The sequence below is a fragment of the Rhipicephalus sanguineus genome, chromosome 5 (genome assembly GCF_013339695.2).
Source record: "Rhipicephalus sanguineus isolate Rsan-2018 chromosome 5, BIME_Rsan_1.4, whole genome shotgun sequence".
Lineage (NCBI taxonomy): Eukaryota > Metazoa > Arthropoda > Arachnida > Ixodida > Ixodidae > Rhipicephalus > Rhipicephalus sanguineus.
Window position 1 is genome coordinate 185,702,355 of NC_051180.1, and position 20,301 is coordinate 185,722,655.

Here is a 20,301-nt window from a genome sequence, read left to right on the forward strand (position 1 = left end):
CATTCATAGTGTTTTAGATGGTTCAGTAACAGATTCCAGACACTTTTTCTTAATGAAGAAGGCGTCTTTCAGCTCGCGTGCTACGCTGCCTTTACTTTTGTCCAGAACCAAGCTATCCTTTAAGCGAGGAGCACATCCGCAGGCTTTGCAATGAATGGCCGAATTGGACTCTTTCCCTTCATCAAGTGACCGCTCGCGTTCTCTCAACCGTTCGTTCAGGCAACGCCCCGTTTGTCCTATGTAGAACTCGTTGCATGTAAGCGGGATTTGATAAACGACACTTTCTTTGCACGTCACAAACGGTCTTGCGTGCTGGATTCCGCACGTAATCTTGCTTTCTTTACAATTGTTGAGGGCATAGCGAGGCGAGCTTGACAGGGGCTGAGAACACAACCGGAACATTCTACTTATTTGCGACTTTTTTCAGATTGTGGGCTACGCGGGGAGAGTAGGGTACCACTACAGGCCTTACTTTTCTGGGTTCTTCTGGTGTACTTCTTCCTGTCTTTTTACCTTTAATTTTCTGGAGCAGAGACTCCACTATTGCTCTTAGTACTGGCTGAGGATAGCCTGCCTTGTTAAGTGGTTCGACCTGGTGCCGAAAACTGCTTGCCATGCAAGGCTCGCAAGATTTCTTGATAGCCGATTCCAATGCCGCTGCGGCAATACCTCTTTTAACTGTTTTCGAGTGCGTCGACTGATATGACAAAAATTCTTTTTGCGCTCGAGGGTGGTACATCCATTGTACCGCATGTTTTTCCAAGGAAAGCTGAATGTCTAAAAATTGTAGTTTATTAACTTCTGGGAGTTCGAAAGTGTACTCCAATCTGTGGCTATTTTCTTTAAACAATTGTATAATTTCTTGTATGGTGCCTGAATATTCTGAAGCATGCTGCTTACTTAACACTACCAGAAAGTCGTCGACGTACCTAAATGTTTTAAGCGCCTTGTTCTTGTCAAACAGTTTATCCAACACACCTACAATAGCAGCGAGGAAGATGTTGCTCAGCACTGGGGCCACACAGGATCCCTATATATGTCCTGTTTTAGGAATATACACTCGGTCTTCATAATGGACTAACGTAGAACCAAGATAAAACTGCAGTAGACTGAGAAACTTTTCATCAGACATTCCTGCCAAGTTCTGAAAGGCCAAGATGCCTTTGTTTTCGATGCAGGAATGAACGGCAATGAACAGCTCTTTGTGCGGCACAGAGTAATCTTTAACATCGACCGAGAAAAAATTTCCAATGTCACCACAAAGCTCCAAGTATTATATTACATCATTAGCGTTTTTTGTCTCGAATTGATCTTCTGCGTTAAGTGATCTGAGGAGTTTTAGGAGAAACTGGCTTACATATCGTTGCCAGGACTCACACTCACTAACCATGAAACGTCCTTGTCTCTTCTTGTCTTTGTTTCGTTGACGCCTTTTATTCACTTCTGTCCTAAACAATACCAATCTACAGCACCTTAGGTTTCCGTGAAATAGCACATGGTGTAGTACAAGGCCATTGGAAGTAACGTTAACTACACTGCGATGCAGAATACCATCACTAAACACTTATTTGCACAGGCCTGGTTTCGTTCCCTCCCCTCGATGTAATTTTTGTAATCAAGCAGAAAGAATAGACCACTACTTCACAAAATGTCGCAGATACGCAAACATAAGCAAAGGTTTCTCAAACCACCTTTTCAAAAACTTGGCCTTGTGCTTTCCACATCGGCATTACTCTCCCTGGGGGCGTCGGCAATGGGGGCAATGCAACAGGGGCATATATGATGTCATATTCAGTTATATAATTCAGTTATATTCAGTTTTAAGGTTAGTGTTACTAACTTTAAAAGAAAAGCAGGTCTACCTAACCTTGAACTACGCCGTAAGATTTCTAGACTATCATTGTATCACAAAATGTATCATACGTTTCATTATAACTCTCCCATTCAATCATCCCATCGCACTTCAGCCCGCACAAGTCACCACGAGGCCGTCTACCCACCCCCTGCTTGCACCACAGCCCACCATCACTCCTTTTTTGCCCAAACAGCCAGGGACTAGAACGATCTTCCCCCAAGTGTCATCCATCATTCCAACACGGATAACTTTAGAAATACCATAGAATCATTGTTTTATTAACCCTACATTGTTTGCCCACACCCTCATGTAACGCCCTCTGTTGGGAGCCCTGCGAGGTATATTAAATAAATAAATAAATAATATAAACAAAGAGACTGCCATGTGAATATTATAAGTAGGTATATATCATTTGATTCCTTTCCTTAAATTTCTGTAATTATTTATTTATTTATTTAATTCTGTCACTTAACACTCGTTTAATTAACATTTAATAAAAAATCAAAATTACCACTAACATTTTTGCTTTACTATAAATTATCTTTTTCGCGTATTCCTTTTATTTTATTTTTTCACAAATTCTACTGCCGCACGCCTCCTGGCCGATCTCTCGTAGTGGGTTGAGCTATTCCCCTGTAGGAACCAACCAACCAACCTTAGGTGGTTGGTTGGTTCGTCAGTCATCAGTCGTCATCAGTCTTCTCCGCTCCTCCGGGACAGCGCTGGCCAACAAGCCCTCCAACTGATCGTCATTTTTGTTCCTTTAAATAAATGGTAGATTTTCGCTCTCTGAAGCTCACAGGAGCACCGCTATTCGCTGGCACCTGTGATGTAGAGAAATAAGAAAAAAAAATGGGATCATGATGCGCCCTTTGTAATACTTGAATACGAAAGCCTGCTGCACATTTAGTGATGCACTGAGTTCGACGATCGGGGACCACACTTCCTGCAAGAATGAACGAGCCGCAGTGACACTTACCTCGACGTTCTCGGTCAATTAAAATGTTCCTCCACTGATGCTTTCTGCGCCCCGCGTGGCGTCACACTGCCTCGGCCCACCTCTGACACATCAACGATGATGACAGAGGCAGATGACACACAGATGGCGCAAGTGTATTAAGCTCGTCCAGTTCTTACGCTGATTTATTTACCATGGCAAATAACTTCCTGTCTATCCTGTCCCATTGGTGAAGACAGTTAAAACAACACTCTCACCATGATTAATAGCAAATAAAAGCACGACGTTTCGGCCCCCGTATGGGAGCCTTGTTCACAAGTGAAAAATGACAGGGTGAGCGGTCCGGTCATGTATGTTACAAAATGTGACGTAAGCAACGTGTGTAGGCGTGTGGAAAGTTTCCTTCATTTCGATTGACTGTGTGCGCCGTTGTCTGGATCGTGATAGATTCGAGATTACCAGTTCTTTTCTCTTATTCTTGCATTATCCCCGTCTATTTTATGTCCAAACGTTTGCGCGTGCTCGGCCAGCGTATTCAATGAGAACTTCTTTTTTACGTCATACATATGCTGTTTTAGCCTTTGTAGAATATTACCAGTCTCGCCGATATTATTGAGAATAGACAATAATGCCAAGGAAAGTAAAGGGGGTGTTATTTGTAGTAATTAGAATATAAATGTGAAGAAAGTAAAGTGGACGAAAAGATATCTTGCCGCCGGCAGGGACCGAACCTGCGACCTTCGAATAACGCGCCCGATGCTCTACCACTGAGCTACGGCGGCGGTCATCCTCTTGTCCACTATATATATGTGCATTTTAACCTAGGAGTGTTAGTCAGCGCCAATCGCAGCCATGGCGGCGAGTGTAGAACACTCTTTTTTCTGCCTGTTGGCGTCACGTAGCACGTGATCTTTTTACGAGCCGGCAGCTGACCAATAATTCCTCGCATACTACCTGAAGGCATCATCTCTGCCTTGAAAACGAGCCCTTAAAAAGTACCTTCTTTCCTTCAGTCTCGCCGATGTAACTTCCACTACAGTCTCCGCACGGGATGCTGTAGACAACGCCAGGAAATATTTCTTTTGGCAGCTTGTCTTTTACCCTCACAAGGGAATGCCTCAACTTGTTTGTTGGCACGTGTGCTACCTGCACATCGTAGGGGCGTAGTACACGCGCAAGGTGCACGCTGATGCCAGAAATATATGGCACAGAAGCACGTTTTCTTGGGCTCGAGTTTCCAGAACGTGGCGAACGTGCTAGCTGACGTTCCACGGAGTGCACGAACGAGTCAGGGTAGACACTTTGGGAGAGATCCCGATGCGCATGCTCCATGTTGGCAGTGAAGTCCTCCGATTTTACGCAAACTCTTATTCCGCGGTTCATCAGCGAGGTGACCACGCACCTTTTGTGGGAAACTGGGTTCACGGAATTGAAGTGCAAATAGCGACCCGTGTGGGCGCTTTTTCTGTATACATAGACTATGGCAGCCTGGTGGCAGCACATAGCAAGGTGTCTGGATGGTACTCCAAGTTCACGGAAGCGAAGTTCATAGGCAGAGCAAGGGAAAAAACGGAGAGAGAAGTAATAGATGCGTATTTCATCTGGCAAAGGGAGGACGCCTTCGTCAGCACGGCTTCACTATCACTTCAAGATAAAGAGATTAGTTTTCTCAGCAGCACGTTACGGTTCCCTGATTGTTGAGAAATATGTGATGCGCGCGCACTCATGATGTGGTTTGGCTTGTGCTATCAAATTATCTTTCCGCTGTGAAATAAAATTAGTTGGAAGTTCGGCGCCTCTCCTGTTCTTTTGTGTTATGTGTCCTCGTTCGATTTGCGCCAAAAGTATCCTCATTTATGAACCAGTACCAACTAGCTCAAACCAGAATTCTGACAGGTAAAGTATAACCATCTCAGCGCACGCTCACGCGAAAGAGAAGTCTTCTTCCTCTTGTTCTTCGAGCGCCTTGATGATGATATTAACGCAGGCAAAACCACATATAACACATATAACATATAACAACTGTAGCATGCGGCGCTAGCTCCACTCCGGCGCGTGCTCTAGTTTGATAGGAGACCGCTAGAGGGCCACAACTGCGTGCTTCCTCTCTCTTTCGACAGTCGTCAGTCAGTGCGCTTCGATACTAATAGCATGAACGAAGAAGACAAGGCGGCAGAGCGGATGGCTCGCAAGGCAGCAGCATCGCGGGCTTGCCGCCAAGACACTGCGGTGAGAGCTCGCGAGGCCGAAGAGAGACGTCAGCGTGGTGCGGACCCCGAGATACAAGCCCACGAAGCCGAAGCAGCGCGGAAGCGGCGGCAAGAGAACTTCGAAGAGGCACGGGCGCGGGATGCAGCGGCCAAGCGCCGAAAGCGGTCGCTACCTGAAGTTGGTGGCGCCGACGCGCGCTTCAAGCGCGATTTCCTCGACCACACGTTCGACCATAGCTGCAAGGTTTGCGACCGCTTGTGGTTCGACAACAACCTGACCACAATCACTACTTAACAGCGTGTCACGTCTTTATATGACAGTAGAGGAATTGTACGGAGCATTCACGGTTTACCCGATTATCTCCGAGCAAGCTCCTCTAACATCATTCACTTCGTGGATATGGTACAATTTTTTTCTTTGTTTTCTGACATATTATGAAGTAAATATAATTTATCTTATTTCCGCTTTATCTGAGTAGTGTCATCTCTTGTGAAAATTTTTCTTTTTTCTATTCGTTGTATAACTGTCAGACTTTATGGTCACCGTATTAATGTATTATACAAAGTGCATTATGTGCTTTACAATGCGTAGCCATACTGTACTAAAGATGAACCTTCAGGGACCTCCTTTTACCACTATGTGGCGCATGTGTATGTGTGAATGGAAATCAATAAATCGAATCAAATGATGATGCAAGTGAAGAAGTAATGTTATCACTCCTCGGAGCGTGGCTTCTTGGACGGGGCCTTGCGACAGCTTGCAAGCCTCGCAACGTCTCCCATATTCTTGCGCAGCTCTGGCGGGGGGGAGTACCAACGCTGCCACTTAAAGCTATACTAAATTAATAATAGTGGCGTAATATAAAATACAGCGTCTTTTTAATACTATGTAGCGACTCGGATTGTTTGGTGATGACCAACGTTACTGGATGGGGACAGTTGGAAAACTCGCGCGAGGAGGCGGCCGCAGATAGTCGCCCATTCTAGGTGTCGCTGGCATCGCTTTGCGACCATGTCGCGTGACCCTCTCCGCGGCGCGCAGCCGGCGTCGCGCGGAGCAGACGAAAGGTCTCTTCGATTTGGCTTGCACTGCTTGCACTTGTTCTGGAAAGTGCCGTGGCGATGCGAAGCGGTGCTGTGAGCGCGCAGCGCCAGTTCAGCAAGTGCCGGTGCAGCCGCGACACTACCACGCGACGGCTACCATCAAAACGAAGATGCAAGTGCAGGCCGTGTTGGTCGAACAGTCGACGCGGCGTGTATCGCTGATTTTGTTTGCCAAAACACTGCCGCGGCGGCACTCTTCGTAGCTGCCGTATGGAACTGCGCGACTCTGCAGCGACGACGATTCTGACAACAGCGACCCTCACAGCGACTCCGAGGAGGAGTTTGACGGCGAATGTGTTTTGGTCGCCTGCATGTTGCTACGTGAAGATGTAACTCCTGTTCCCGGGTACGAGAACGTCGTCGGCAGGTTCCATGAGTGTGATTTCAAGAGACTGTTCAGACTATCTAGAGAGACGTTTTACTGGTTCAATGAAAAATTGCGCTGGTTTCGGCCTTCTATAAAAGTGCGTGCGAGGCTATACAACAAGAAAAAAACTAAAATATCTGGGGTCCTTTGACCGACGCTAAGACAACTTAACGCGAAAGTTAGTGTATGCTCGCAAATTTGTGCTCAAAGTGTTTTACTGACGTCGCCACTTTTCTTCACGCTAGACTAGAAAATGAATGTGACAATTCTTGTAAACCAGACACATGTATACGCACGCTCGCATGATGAATGCATTTTTAAACTCAAAAGTGTTTCTAGAAGACTTCATATATCACCTGAGCTTCACGACTTCTCAATGACGAACTGAGAGGGCAGCTCGTGAGTCGCGCCACATCTTTATTACTATTTTTTTTGGTACCATTCGCATTGTCATCAAGGACGGTCAATTTTTCTGCTCACGAGACATGTAAAAAGTACCGCCTTAATAGCTGCCGAAAAGACCATAGAGTTTCCTACAATACTTACTAGAGGGAACTCTGGCGCTAGTGTCTATGGGAGCTGCAATGCATCGCGCTTCAGCCAGCATGGGAATCATGGGTAGTACACGGTTGCCTAAACTTCGTTCTTTCGGCTCCGTTTGGCTCCGCGTCGCCTGCATCCGCTTTGTCGCAAAACGAAGTTCAGCAAAAATCAGCAGTTTCACTTCACCACTTTAACTTCTTTAGGCTCACCGATTCAAATCTGGTCACGAAGTTCACAACGATCCATTCTTTTATCCGACAGAAAACCAAAACATAGCAATAAACAAAGCCACAAGTGCGTTCGAAGCCTACAAGCACGAAGACTAGGCAAATCCGTGTACTACCCATCATTCCTATGGTGGCTGAACGATCGCAGCGCCAGAGTTCCCTCTAGGTCATTTTAGGAAACTCTATGGAAAAGACGTGGCTAAAATTACCCGTCGGAGTCAACAGTTTAACTTGCTTTTGCACGCACTGAACAACACGCAGCGTCGTCTGCTCTAAACATGGGAGGAGGAAGGGGCGCACGCCATGCTGCACTTCTTTGCACCTACCTTGAGCGAGTGCAGGCCGGCAGAGAACTCGTGCAGAACTACGCTTGCATCTTGACAAAACGAGGGAACCGGTGCAGAGGGTGCGCGCGGCACCAGCAAAACGAGGAAGACGGTGCTGCACCCGTTGAACTGGTGCCGCCGGTGCAGCCAAATCGAAGACACCTGAAGGAGCGACGCCAAACACCTCACGTGAACAGGGCGTAAAACGATCGCAGCGCCCCCACTATTTGGGAGACAGCGAGCGGCCACGCCGCGTTCGTGGCGATGCCGTGCAGTTTTTCAACTGCCTCCATCTAGTAACGTTGGTGATGACGTAATTACAAAAGTATATGCCAGAAAAGCGTATCGTTTTAGCAGCGAAGCTCTTAAAGCTCGAGGTAAAACGTAGGACCACAAAAAACTATCATCATCATGAACGGGTCCGTGCCACAGAAATTGAGCAAATCCCACTACTCACCACTGGTCCGCTAAAAATGAAGAAGGCAAATAAAGGCATAAATAGAAAGAAAGACAAAGAAAGAAAAGACAGTGAATCAATGAAAGATTCATGTAGCATAAAAATACACAGAAAGAAATCGACAGAAAGAAAGGGAAGCAAAACAGAAAAGGAAAGAAAGAGAGAAAGAGAGAGAATCAGAGAGAAAGAAAGAAAGAAAGAAAGAAAGAAAGAAAGCGGCGTCAGCCACCAGCTTCGCTGTGCCAAGCTTTGCGCGACATAGCGCAAACTTGCCGCAGTTTTTTTTTTTTTTTTTGCATCACCGTCACTTCTGTCTTCATCACGCTGAAGACAAAAGTAAATAACATTTTGCTGAATACGAATAGTGCGCTGCGGTAACTCTAAATTCCATAAATCAAATTAAACATACGAGTCGAAATAGGGTCGAGATGAATTAGCGAGTAGCAAGCGTGAAGCATATTTGACGATTGCTGAACATTAAAGCATGACCCGGCCGTTGTTTGAGAGTAGGATCTTGTCCGGTAAACTATAGTTATTTTATTGTTCTAAGCAATACCTGTAATTATTCAGCGGAAGACGTATCGAATTGTCACAGGAATGTAAATTTACGTTCAACTATACTGGCCGTGTGGTCGATGTGGAGTGTCGGCGAGTGAGCATAGCAAGACCGTCGTTCGACTCCGAAGTACCAGTCTCTATAGCCCAGGTGTGATATCTCGCGACCGAGCCACCACGTGTTGCCCTTGCTCGCGACGACTGTGTTTTCGTGGACGGTACACTGAACACGGAACATTAGTTGCGTTCAAAGTTATTTTAAGCCATACAGCAAATCAGGCAACACTTGCGTAAAAGTGGTTGTGTGAAGCCTTCGAACCATGTAGGTGATTTTCTTGTATGACGTTGTCTCAGTAAACGTTGTTGGGCTATTTGATGCACGCTTCATGCAATAGTAAGACGCAATACATCTTGTCTTTTCATTGGTGTTTTGAGTCTTGTTATTCAATGAATGATGATATTTTATGTACGGCATAAATACTCCAACGAATTAATCATAAACAATATAAATCAAAATAAAATGAAGATGTAGTGATTCCACTAGGAACGGAGTATAATGCGAAAGCATAGGAAAGCAGTTCGCTGAGCTGCTAGAGGTCGCGCACGAGGCCTTTGAATGTAGCATCTTTACCAGGTATAGCCCACACCCGATCAAAGGAGATGTCGAGTGGCCGAAGCTGTAGCACCGCTGTTGTCGGTCGGCTTCCTTGTTCCGCTGCTTCTGGAAAAGCACTGCGCCCACACCGGCCGAATGTAGCTCGGAAATCCTGGAACGTGACCGATAACGCCTCTGCGAACGCCGATCGCTACCTTTAGGCGCGGAAGATCTCAGAATTTTCTTGCCGTGTTTCCGTTTGATATTTCTACATAAGATACGCTGAACATTGCAATATAGACGGGTCTGCGAGTCAGAGCAGCACATATCGTGATAGGAGATATGTTTGGTTTTCACAGCCAGTACTTCTATCTCCTGTCTACCATACATTCTTGATAACTTCGAGAGAAGTACGAAGTACTACGCTGAAGATGGAAGAACAGAACCGAGCCCGTTTCTCTCCGTAAAGGAATGGGTTAATTTCTGCTAACGCTATCACTATTATTTGACCTATTGCTTTATTTCTTGTAGCCCATGTTAACTTATCACAATGTTAATAACAATAAATACTGAGGTTTTACGAAGCTAAACCGCGATATGATTATGAACCACGCCATATTGGAGGAGTCCACAAATTTCGATGACCTGCGGTTCTATCTAAATATAACTACACGGATTTATTATTGTTATTATTTAGTCACACTGTTAGCCATCTGATGAGGGTTGTTATAGGGAGGGAACAAAGAATAACGTTCACATACAAATACATTTAACAGCGGCCAACTAACACGTGAAAGCATAGTTATCGAAAATATCTATCTGAGAGTACTTGAAAATTGAATGCATCATTTGTCAGCGACCTCTGGCAAACTGTTCCACAAGTTTAGAGCAGAGGAAAAAAATACGAACGAAACAAACCAGTACGGGTTCGTATTGGTTTCCCAATGAGTGGGTGAGTTGTTCGCAGACATCATTTTCGAAGGTGCTGTTTTATATATGTGTATTTATTTATTTTTACCTCTCCCTGTAATATCTGAAAGAACAATTTCAATTGACACTTCTGTCATTAATTCTAACTGTTCCAAATCGCATGCCCGTTACATTTCCGTTACTGAGTCCGTTCGCCTGTATTTCGAGCAAATAAAACGTACAGAGATTCGCTGAATACTGTCATGTGGTCGTGACGCTGACGAAGGCAGTAGTCAGCGTGCTCAAGACGACACTCTTCGTTCAGGCGAACTTGTGCACAGGAAATGAAAAGTTAAAGTGCAAGTAATACACGCTGTGCACGGATAGCGGCAAGCATAGTCGTCGGTCGTCGGATAATCTGATTAGCGTTAAGGCACGTCGGAATTTCTACATGTGGCATCGAAGATTCCAGGCTTATTGTTGGTGGCCGCGTTAGATCCAGAATAACCTCTACTTTTCGCGTTGCTCGCTCAGGCTTATCAGAACAATTCAAAACAATCGGGAATGTTCGATACTCCGGTGCAGTGCGTGCGAGACAGTGGTTACACATACAACGGGTCTGGTCACATGAAAAACGAAAAAGAAGCGCGCGTGGCAATATGCTCCAATTTTTAGGGGCGAAGCACCTTAGCGTCTCCGTGTGTAAGCGTGCATCGTCGTGTCCTGTCAATTTGCTTGAGCGCGAGAGAAGGCGCCACCGCTCGCCGTGAGAGAGCGAACGGCGCGCGTTGACTATGAAAACGCTCTTTCTGCGATGAACGCTGAACTACCAGCTCGCAAGGAACAAGAACGCGCCCTCGCCCACGAGAGACAACGCCGACGCAGGCAGCATCTGTTAGCGAGTTTCTCGATTGAAAAAACCGGCGGCTCGCGCTGCACAACCGTTCACCGGCCGCCCGTATATATAGGCACTGCATCTTGACCTGCAATGTATTGCCGGTGGGAGATTTCTCTTGTGCGTAGTTGAACAATGAAGATTCGCAGCGCGCACGTTAACTAAAAGCGGACTGCGGGTCTCTGTGTCTAATCTTTCTTCTGTCTCTCATTGCCCATTTGATGTTGTTGTGGGAAACACCGACGCACACTGCATGCTTCGCCCCTCCACAGGTTTCACGTTAGTGGAGCTGTTTCATTATAGCGCCAACGGGCCGGTCCGGATTGATTTTTTAGGAACCTTCTGGCTCGAAACCACGCTAGCATATTCTATCACAGGACGTATACATGTTTTATATGCCAATAATTTCACCTCTCTCGTCGCTTTCGGTATTTTTTCCCTCAAGAAACGTAATATTTGATACGCTGACGAACAGATATTGTCTACATGATGAGTCCAGTTTAATTTATCTGCAATTTTTACACGAAAGTACTTGAAGCTAGTAACGTTATCCAGACTTCTTATCTTATATTCAAACAAAACCAGAGTTTTCTTTTTTGTTTTGTGAGTGTAAGTCCACATTTTGTAATTAATTTCCATCACCCATTTTCTGCACCACGAACTTGGTGATTGAACAACGCGGTTGATCTTAAGCTGGTCGCCTACGCATGCAACTTGACAGTAAATTGAAGAGTCGTCTGCAAAAAGCTTAATTTTGACAGGTGATTCAATAACTCACACAATGTCAATCATATATATCAGGAACAAGAGAGGCCCTAATACAGAGCCCTGTGGTACTCTTGAATAAACCTATATTGCTCGACACACCGTTTTTAACTTTAAGATCTTGTTGATGACGTGATAAATATGCACCAATCCAATCAAGCAACTTCGTACTGATTCCTACACTGCGAAGTTTAAAAACAAGTTTTTGATAAGAGACCTGATCAAATGCCTTTGCGAAATTGATACATATAACATCAATTGCATCGAGAGAAGTGCAAAAGTCATTGATTCATTGATTGTTTCAATCAGTTGTGTAATGGTAGAAAGACCGGATCTTAAGCCATGCGGGATAAGGCATAATAAATTATTTTTTCTAGAAACTCTCCTATATGACTTGATGTTATGTTTTGACACATTTTACAGCACACGGATGTCAGAGATACGGGTCTGTAGTTGTTTATCAACAATCGGTTGCCACACTTAAATATTGGAACGACTATCACAGTGCGCCATTGTCGGGGCAACCAAGCTGAAAGTTGTGATATCTGACCATGGACCCGAATTCTCAAGCAAGAAGCTTCAGCAGTGGGCAGATGGCCATGGTATTACGCTACGCCGCGGCGCTCCATTTCACCCGCAGGCAAATGGGATATCTGAAAGGGTCATCCGTGACATCAAGCCATTCATGTCTATGTATCCAACGCTTAAAGGTGGGCGGAAATGCTGTCTAGAAGCGGCTGTGGCTCACCAAAACAGAACACACACTACGAGTCTTGGCTGCAGCCCACATTTTGCTACTTTTGGCGAAGTTCCAATATTGCCAGCTGACGGAGAGCTTAAAATCGCTGACAAACTGTAACTGTTTGAACACCAGAAAATCAATCAGGAACGATGGAGATACCAAAAAGCGATGAAGCTCTAATTTGTCAAGTGGCACCAAGGACGTAGGCCGAAAATTGGATTGGACGATCTTGTGCTTGTGCGGAAGGGTCTATTGGGTAGCGACACAAGAATTCTTGGATTTTTTAAACTCGTGAAAATATCGGTACAGCAAGGTGTGCTAAGACCACAGGCCACCTTAATTACGGACAGCTCGAATTCACAGCTACAAGCAATGTTCTTCGGTATCACCCCAACACCACCCCAGCACGGGTGAAGACACAACACAGGAGCAGTGTAGGGAAGACAACGGAAAAGAAGACAAGAGTTCTTGGAGGGGAGGAAGAAGAAGAACTGGAATAAACAGTAATGACGACCGTATTGGTTTTATGATTCTCGGTGTCAGTACAAGAAGTAGCTTGGATGTTGAGAGAGACATGAAGCGAACAGACTAGGACCAGAGTGTACATTGAGCAAAGAGCGTTGAACAGCAAAGAACTAGAGAAAATGAGTAGTTAACATTAGTTCTCGCATCTACATAGGTTTGGTCAATCTCTATGCTTTGGCAGCCGGTATAAACAAAAATAACAAAATATATCCGGTACGCACAAGCTCGCTTTTTTCGCCACTGCAGCCAAACACTAGCGAGACGAAACATACAATGGTTTCCGTGATGTGTATTGTCTTGCATACAACAGAAATCTGCGCATACATGCACAATACGAATACTGGAAGGATAGATAATTCTGCGGGCAGAGACCCTCAATGTCCACACTGCACCTGAACATTCCGGGAAGAGACATCACGCAGATCGTTCGACACCGTGTTGCCGACTTCCATTACCCTGAGCACATTAATTGATACATTCCTTTGCCTGCGCTTTTGACAGCTCGTTCTTAGGCGGGGAAGCTTTGCTGACAAAACAAGTATTTTGGCTATTCGCCTAAGTATACCCACTGCAGGAGAAAAGTTGCTACCAGTGATCTCTACTTACCACTGCCTCGCGACAGTTTGTATATCTAATGCCTGAAAAGTTCCTAATTTCTCGAGACCACCAAGTTATCTGCCGGCCTTCACTGCGCGTGCCTTCTTTTGGCACCCATTATGTAAATCAAATAGAGCACTGTTCCTGTCTCCAACGTGTGACGTAGCAGGAGCAGCTTTATTTTTTACATATAATGCCGTCTGGAATACCAAATGGCCCATTTTACTCCGTTGTTATCCAGCGCCGCCCTACCGACTCAGCTCCCAATGACGGACAGGGACCAGGAGCTCCTGGGAACATATGGCTCCCGTAACTACACTCTAAATATTTTCACGCGTAGTAAGCGTGAAACGCGCCCCTCGGCCTCCTAAAATTCGTTTTATGTACCACGTGACTCAAAATACGCGTTGTTTTCCTCCACCCAAGCGTGACGCCGGTCGAGGACACGCACATTCGCTGTATTTCACGCGTGATGCGGGATTCTACGCGTGAGAAACGGAAAACTCACGCTGAGGAAAAGTTTGCGACGCCGATCGCGCTTCTCCTCATCACGCGTATATATATCCTGATACAATCGCCAAGACATCCGTGCGACGTCGCCGTTACTCGCCTCTGATTTGCTGCTGCGATTTGCGCCTCCTTTCATTTATTTTTGTTTTTCACGCGAATGCCTTGAAAGGTGGCGCTTGCTTCGATATATGCTTTTGGCGGGAAAACGAGGTTACAGTCGTTGGAGTCATTGACTTAGCAAGCTCTTTGTGCATCGTCTCTGCCTGCCCTTCGAGCGTGTACTGTGCGGAGGGTTCGCTTTGTGGTGTTGAAAAGTGGTGAAGTCATGAATAACTTGACATCGATTGACCTGCGTGGTGTGCCGCGCGGTGATGCAAGAACACCGAATGCGACTGCCCGGAGTTCTCGCGCGACACGGCGCCACTCACTGCGAACTCTGCTATTCCGGCCGGATGGTGTGCATACTGTGGGCACTCGCCTGCCATTCACGGCCGCTTGGAATACCTGGGTAAGCAAATATTTCGAAATGTGTTTGCTCATATATTTTACAACTATTTTCCCAACAGTGACGTTTCTTCCTATTGACCTCTGATCTTGACATTAGTATCAGGCCAAGTTCTCTGTGTACAGTATGACGGACAGAAACGCGAAAATTTACGGCTATGTAATTCACGTACTTTCATTTTGAACATCTCCATTTCATGTCATAGCGGCGTAGTTTTGGCTCGAACACTTACATCAGAGCCAACATTAACTTTAGATGCCGGATTCGTAGCGACGTGACGTGGTTGCCTTGAGTAATTGCTCATGAAAGTATTTATAGTAAAGAAAGTGATGTCGCATTCAGTCCGAGAGTTTCTGTTTCACTCGGGTCGTGCGATCGACCGGGAAGGATGACAAGAAAGAAGGAAGGAGAGAGAGAGAGAGAGAGAGGAGAGGTTGGGGAAAGGAAAAGGCGCAACTTCTGCAACCCTAATTGGGAGCACGGCTCAGCGCCTGTAGGGGAAAGGAGGAAAGGGAGATATAGATGAGAAGAGGGAAGAGAAGGAGAGGAGGAATGCTGTCCATGACCGAGGACGCGGCGGGCGGCTACTATAGCCGGTTGGCAAGTCCAGTGTCCCCAAGGAAGCGAAGAACCGCCTTGAAAACCTGGGTGTGGTGCTTTGCAGGGAAAAGGAGGTCCCTCTGTGTAGCCGCGGGAATACCCTGGCGACGGAGTGCGGCGAGCAAGGCAGCTCGTTGTGCTTGAAGCGCTGGGCACACACACAACAGGTGATCAATTGTTTCGTCTGCCCCACACGCACTGCACGCAGGTGACGAAGCTCTGCCGAGCCGATGACGTCGTGCCGCAGGCCAGGAGCAGCCGATGCGTAGACGCAGTAGAAGGGACCGCTCCCTCCTGGAGAGGCCCCTGTCAGGCAGCCGGGTCGGAGGTTCCAGCCTGGCCACACGTTCGTCGGGGTGGCAGCGTAGCAACAGCCGCCTCAAAGTCAGCCTCGAATAGTCTGAGGCGACCACAGCACGGCAGACAGCGACGGCAGAGTGATGTGCCTCCTTCGCCAGTGCGTCTGCTTGCTCATTTCCCTGAATACCCACATGAGATGGGACCCAATGCAGGGAGACATCGACGCCGCTGGCGAGGAGGGCATGCAGCTTGGTGACCAGCAGTTGAGTTCCGAAGCCCGCCCGTTCCGGTTTCGCGACGGCCTGCAGTGCGGCTCGTGAGTCGCACGCGACAGCCACGGGACACATGGGGGGGTCTGCTGCCAGGAGGTCCACGGCGAGGTGGAGACCGGCCGTCTCTGCGGCGGTAGAGCAGGCATCAAAGGGGAGACGACAGGCGGCCGTTCTGCCAAGGGCTGGCATGACGCAGGCGGCCGTGGCGGAGCCTGTAGCTGGGAGGACGGAGCCATCCGTGTAGACAATAAGCCTACCAGCCAGCTCTTCCTCTAGCTTGGAGGCGACTGCCTGCTGAAGAGCGCAGGTGGGTGAGCGACGCTTGGAGAGCCGACCTAGATCGGTAGTGACTGTCAATGGTTTCACTGTCGGCGGAGGAGGGGGCATGGCTGGAGGCACAGGTCCTACAGCTTCTCGATAGAGCTGTAGCAATGCGCCCATCCGAGATGTTGGTCGGCTTTCCAAAGGAAGGAGTGTTGCTCTCGGTGCCGTGGCTGTGAGCCGTTTCTCCTTCGCCGTCGGGTATCCACCGGTCCCCGCGTCTAGCGCTCGTTAGCTTTGGCTTGTCGGCGCCAAACTTCGTAGCCGCGTCGCGGTTCGCGGCGGTGGCCATTTTCGGGCCAGGAGGCGGAACGCCGGTAAAGGGGCCGCCTGGCGCCTCGTGCGGTGAATAAACAGCGCCTGCTTTCTCCGTCCTCCGCAAAGCGCCTCGAAAATGACCAAAAATATATTGTATGCCGTAAATTCATGTAGTCGATGCGTACATTACGAAGCGTTAAAACTGTGCCATATCCTGCAAAACAAGCGCGTTATAAGGCCACAGTAAAATTGTGTGTTTTAGGGGCGAAGCTCCTTAAGGCGGCACCCGTTCGTCCCTCGTCGTGCTCGTAGTAGTGAGTAACAAGTCTTACCCTTTGACCTCCAAGGTGGTGCCGGTGGGAGATTTCTCCTGTGCGTTGTTGAACAATAAAAAATTCGCAGCGTGCGCGTTAACTAAAAGCCGAATTCTTCTGTCTCTGTAGAAGTGTAAGTGTTAGCTAAAAGCCGACTTCTTCTGTCTCTCATTCCCATTAGCAGCCATTGTTTACCTCCAAGGTAGTGCCTGGTGAGATTTCTCCTGTGCGTGATTAAACAATAAAAATTTTGTTCAAAACGCCGTTGATTGATGAAATAAACCAACGAAAGACGCCAGATGTTTTGTGAAAACAAAACGAAAGAACGCCAGATGTTTCTAAAGCAAAACGAAAAAGACGCCAGCTGCTTAACGAAAGACGCAAGGTGTTTTCTAAAGCAATGGTTTTCTAAACAATGAAAATTCACAGCGTACATGTAAAATTAAAGTGAGCTGCAAGTCGTCATAACTCATCGAACCTTTAGTATAAACGCGCCCGATCTCACGTCGGTGATGATGTACTGGGCAGAATTCACGGAAGATTCACGGTTTACCGATGAACCTCCGCAGCTTCGCCCACTCATCATCATTCACTCCGTGGATATGCTGTGATTTTTTTTGCTGCACATGTAGGCTGAAGTTCGCTTTTTTATGTGAGTGCGCAACGCATGATTCCATAAATATTATTTGAAGCCGCTATTACCAAGAGAGCGCTCTGGTTACAGGCGAACTATTTATGCCGCACCTCGCCTTTTATAGTAAGATACGATTGTGTCACCTTCAGGAATTTGAGGCTACTGGTGAAGTCGTACTTGTGTGCAATTAATAGGGAGTTTTCGAATAGTTGCCCCAAACGTTCGGGGCCCCAAGGCCTCTTGCGTGGGCTCGCTTTGGGTCAAGCAGGAGTTATAGGGTTGTCGAATAGGGTCTGCGGCGATTTGGGCACTCCCACTATTCTAGGTCACTGTGGTCTTGGCCGACAGCCGTCGCTACGAAGTGAGTGCCGTCATGTTTGTTTGACGCAAAGCTTTCGGGGCAGGCTTTGGGGCTCCCGCTAAATTGCCGAAATAGCGTGCCCAAAGCAAAACCCGAAGCTGTTTCGGTCTCGCGCATGCGCAGCGGCCTTGACGCTATTTCTTTGGGGCCCCTATTCGAAAACTCCCTAATATTTGCGTTACCGTAAGGTAGCATAAACAGTTTACTTACGGTCCACTACGTGGAGCCAGTGCCTCGGCGGTCGGTAATGCTAGCTGTCGCGGCAGCAAGAATGGAGCTCTGTTGCAGTCATGTTGTGATCTTATAGCAAAATTATACGGAATTACAGAAAAGCTGTTTTTGTAAGCGCCTCAGGCAGAGCATACGTGTCAAAACAGTCAATTCGAGTTGCACCTTTTACTGTAAAAGCCCAAAATTGTCGCGAGTACAAAAAATGAAGTGCTTCGTATGGTACTCAGTGGTGTAACTAATAGCTGATATTTTGAATGCCGTTTCTGAAATTCGCAGTGAATTGTGGTCAGTATACGATCCCCAGGTTAACGGTTTTCTTTCTAATGGATGAATATGTCTGAGATACCACGCTGAGTGCACGTGTTCACAATCGAGTTGAGTTCTACTTCCACAAACACTATAATTGCGGAAGAGTGCTTAGTTCACCCGGCTGCCAACCGACAAGACAGTGGTTCGATTCCCACCGCGGGCACAAATCTTTTTTTTTCCTGCAGCAGTTCCTCTCTATGGACGAACGGTTGCAACCACAATGTTCCTTCTTTGGGGCTTACAGTTGCGTCATACGGGATGTCAAACATACAGTTAACCTCTCTACATTTAGTCTCGAGAAGGACTAACGGTTCTGCCAACGCAGTTCGTTTGCAAGGGAACAACTTTTGATTGAAAAGCTCGCAAGATCTTTTGGAGTGTACGGGGTTCAGAAAGAGGCACTCGTCTTACTTCCGCAATTATATTTATCGCTGTGAAATTTATATTTGTTGATCTGTGCAGACAATAGATGAAGAAGGACATTCTGAAAGCGGAATAGATGCACCCCGCGTGAAGGCACTTTTAAAAGCATCCTTTATCCTGAGGACCACGTCACCAGTGGCGGTATTACCGGCTTACCTCCTAAACGAAGAACTGGTAAGACAGTCCTGTACCTTCTTATGTCCCTCTTTATTTCTTCAGATTGCCATATTTCAGAATAATTTATTGGCGCCCAGTGTAATCTGGAGCACTCACGTTTTTTTTTTTTTCATTTGTGCTCAAACAGATTGCCGGTGTACGAACTATACTTGACTTTACGACATCAAAACCCCTTTGTACTGTTCTTGCTGACCGCCAATGCCACTATAATTCAATCAACAAAGAGCCACGAAGTTTTGCTGATTGTGCGCTGTATTCTGTGTTCATGAAGTTCAATTCCACGTTTTCTCTTTCAGCTTGCCTTTGAAAGTGAGCTGATATTTTTAAGCACTATCGAGGAGAATGTCAAAAGCCTCAGCAAAATTCTGCCTGCAGTGGCGACAGTGTCATCCTTAGCGGACCCATCGTACACAGAGGTGGATGCGTACCTGAGGCCAAGGCTCGGGGAAATGGCCCTAATTTCAGAGGTGAGTAAAATAGTTTTTTAAGAGCCAAAGCTTCAGAATGATAGGTCATCATTCTTGTAACACTACTCAGTTTTCAGCAGTGTATCAGAAGATTTAACGCCGCAGTCGCAATGTGAGCTTTGTCGACAAAATCATTTTCATGAATTTGTAGTTCTGTACCAAGTGAAATTGGACAACGGTTCATTCCATCAAGTACCAATTTAATTTCTCCTTTTTATCTTTGCCAGGTTGCACCCGCAGACATTATTGGCCCGTGCATTGTGTGGGGCGACGTGAAGGAGCTTGTATGCGGCAAAGAGCCCAGCGAAACCATGAAGCTACAGCCGAACACGTCGCTGGAAAAAGCACTGGTGCTTTGTTTGTGTGTGTACTACGACAAGGACCTTGCGTATCCGGCTGCTTTTGGCCAGTTGCTTGGCTTCGTTCAAGCTGTCATTAAACGTGCCGGCATCGACGAAATTCCATGGGCGCAGAAAAGGCTACGGTATTTGTTCACGAAACTACAATTCGTTTGAGTTAAGTACAGATCAAAGTTTATGTGCTGCTTAAAGAGACATCCAAAATTCATCTAGCGCCTATTTTACAGTTCCTGTGTTTTTTTTTTTTTCAGATTGCTCTTCCATAAAAAGAAGCGTTTTTGTAAGTTATGGTCAATAAAAGTTTTACTCAAATTTAAATTCTTGTAAATATTTCGTCCTACTTAACCCCTTATCTTTGATTCAAAATGTGAAGTGTCAGAGCACTCCGCGCAAAATTCCTCACTCAAATTTCTGGACTACCGTATATATAAGTAATCTCCTCAAAAGAATGCATGCACATCAGAGGCTTAATTGTAGGATTCGCCAGATGCACCTGTGGGAGATGCTTTATGAAAGTTTGAGACAATCGAGAACGCCTTCATTCTGCTAACACTACTAAATTCTGAACGGTGTATAACGAAGATCTAACGCCGCAATCGCGATGTAAGGCTTGTCGATCCGTGACGGGAG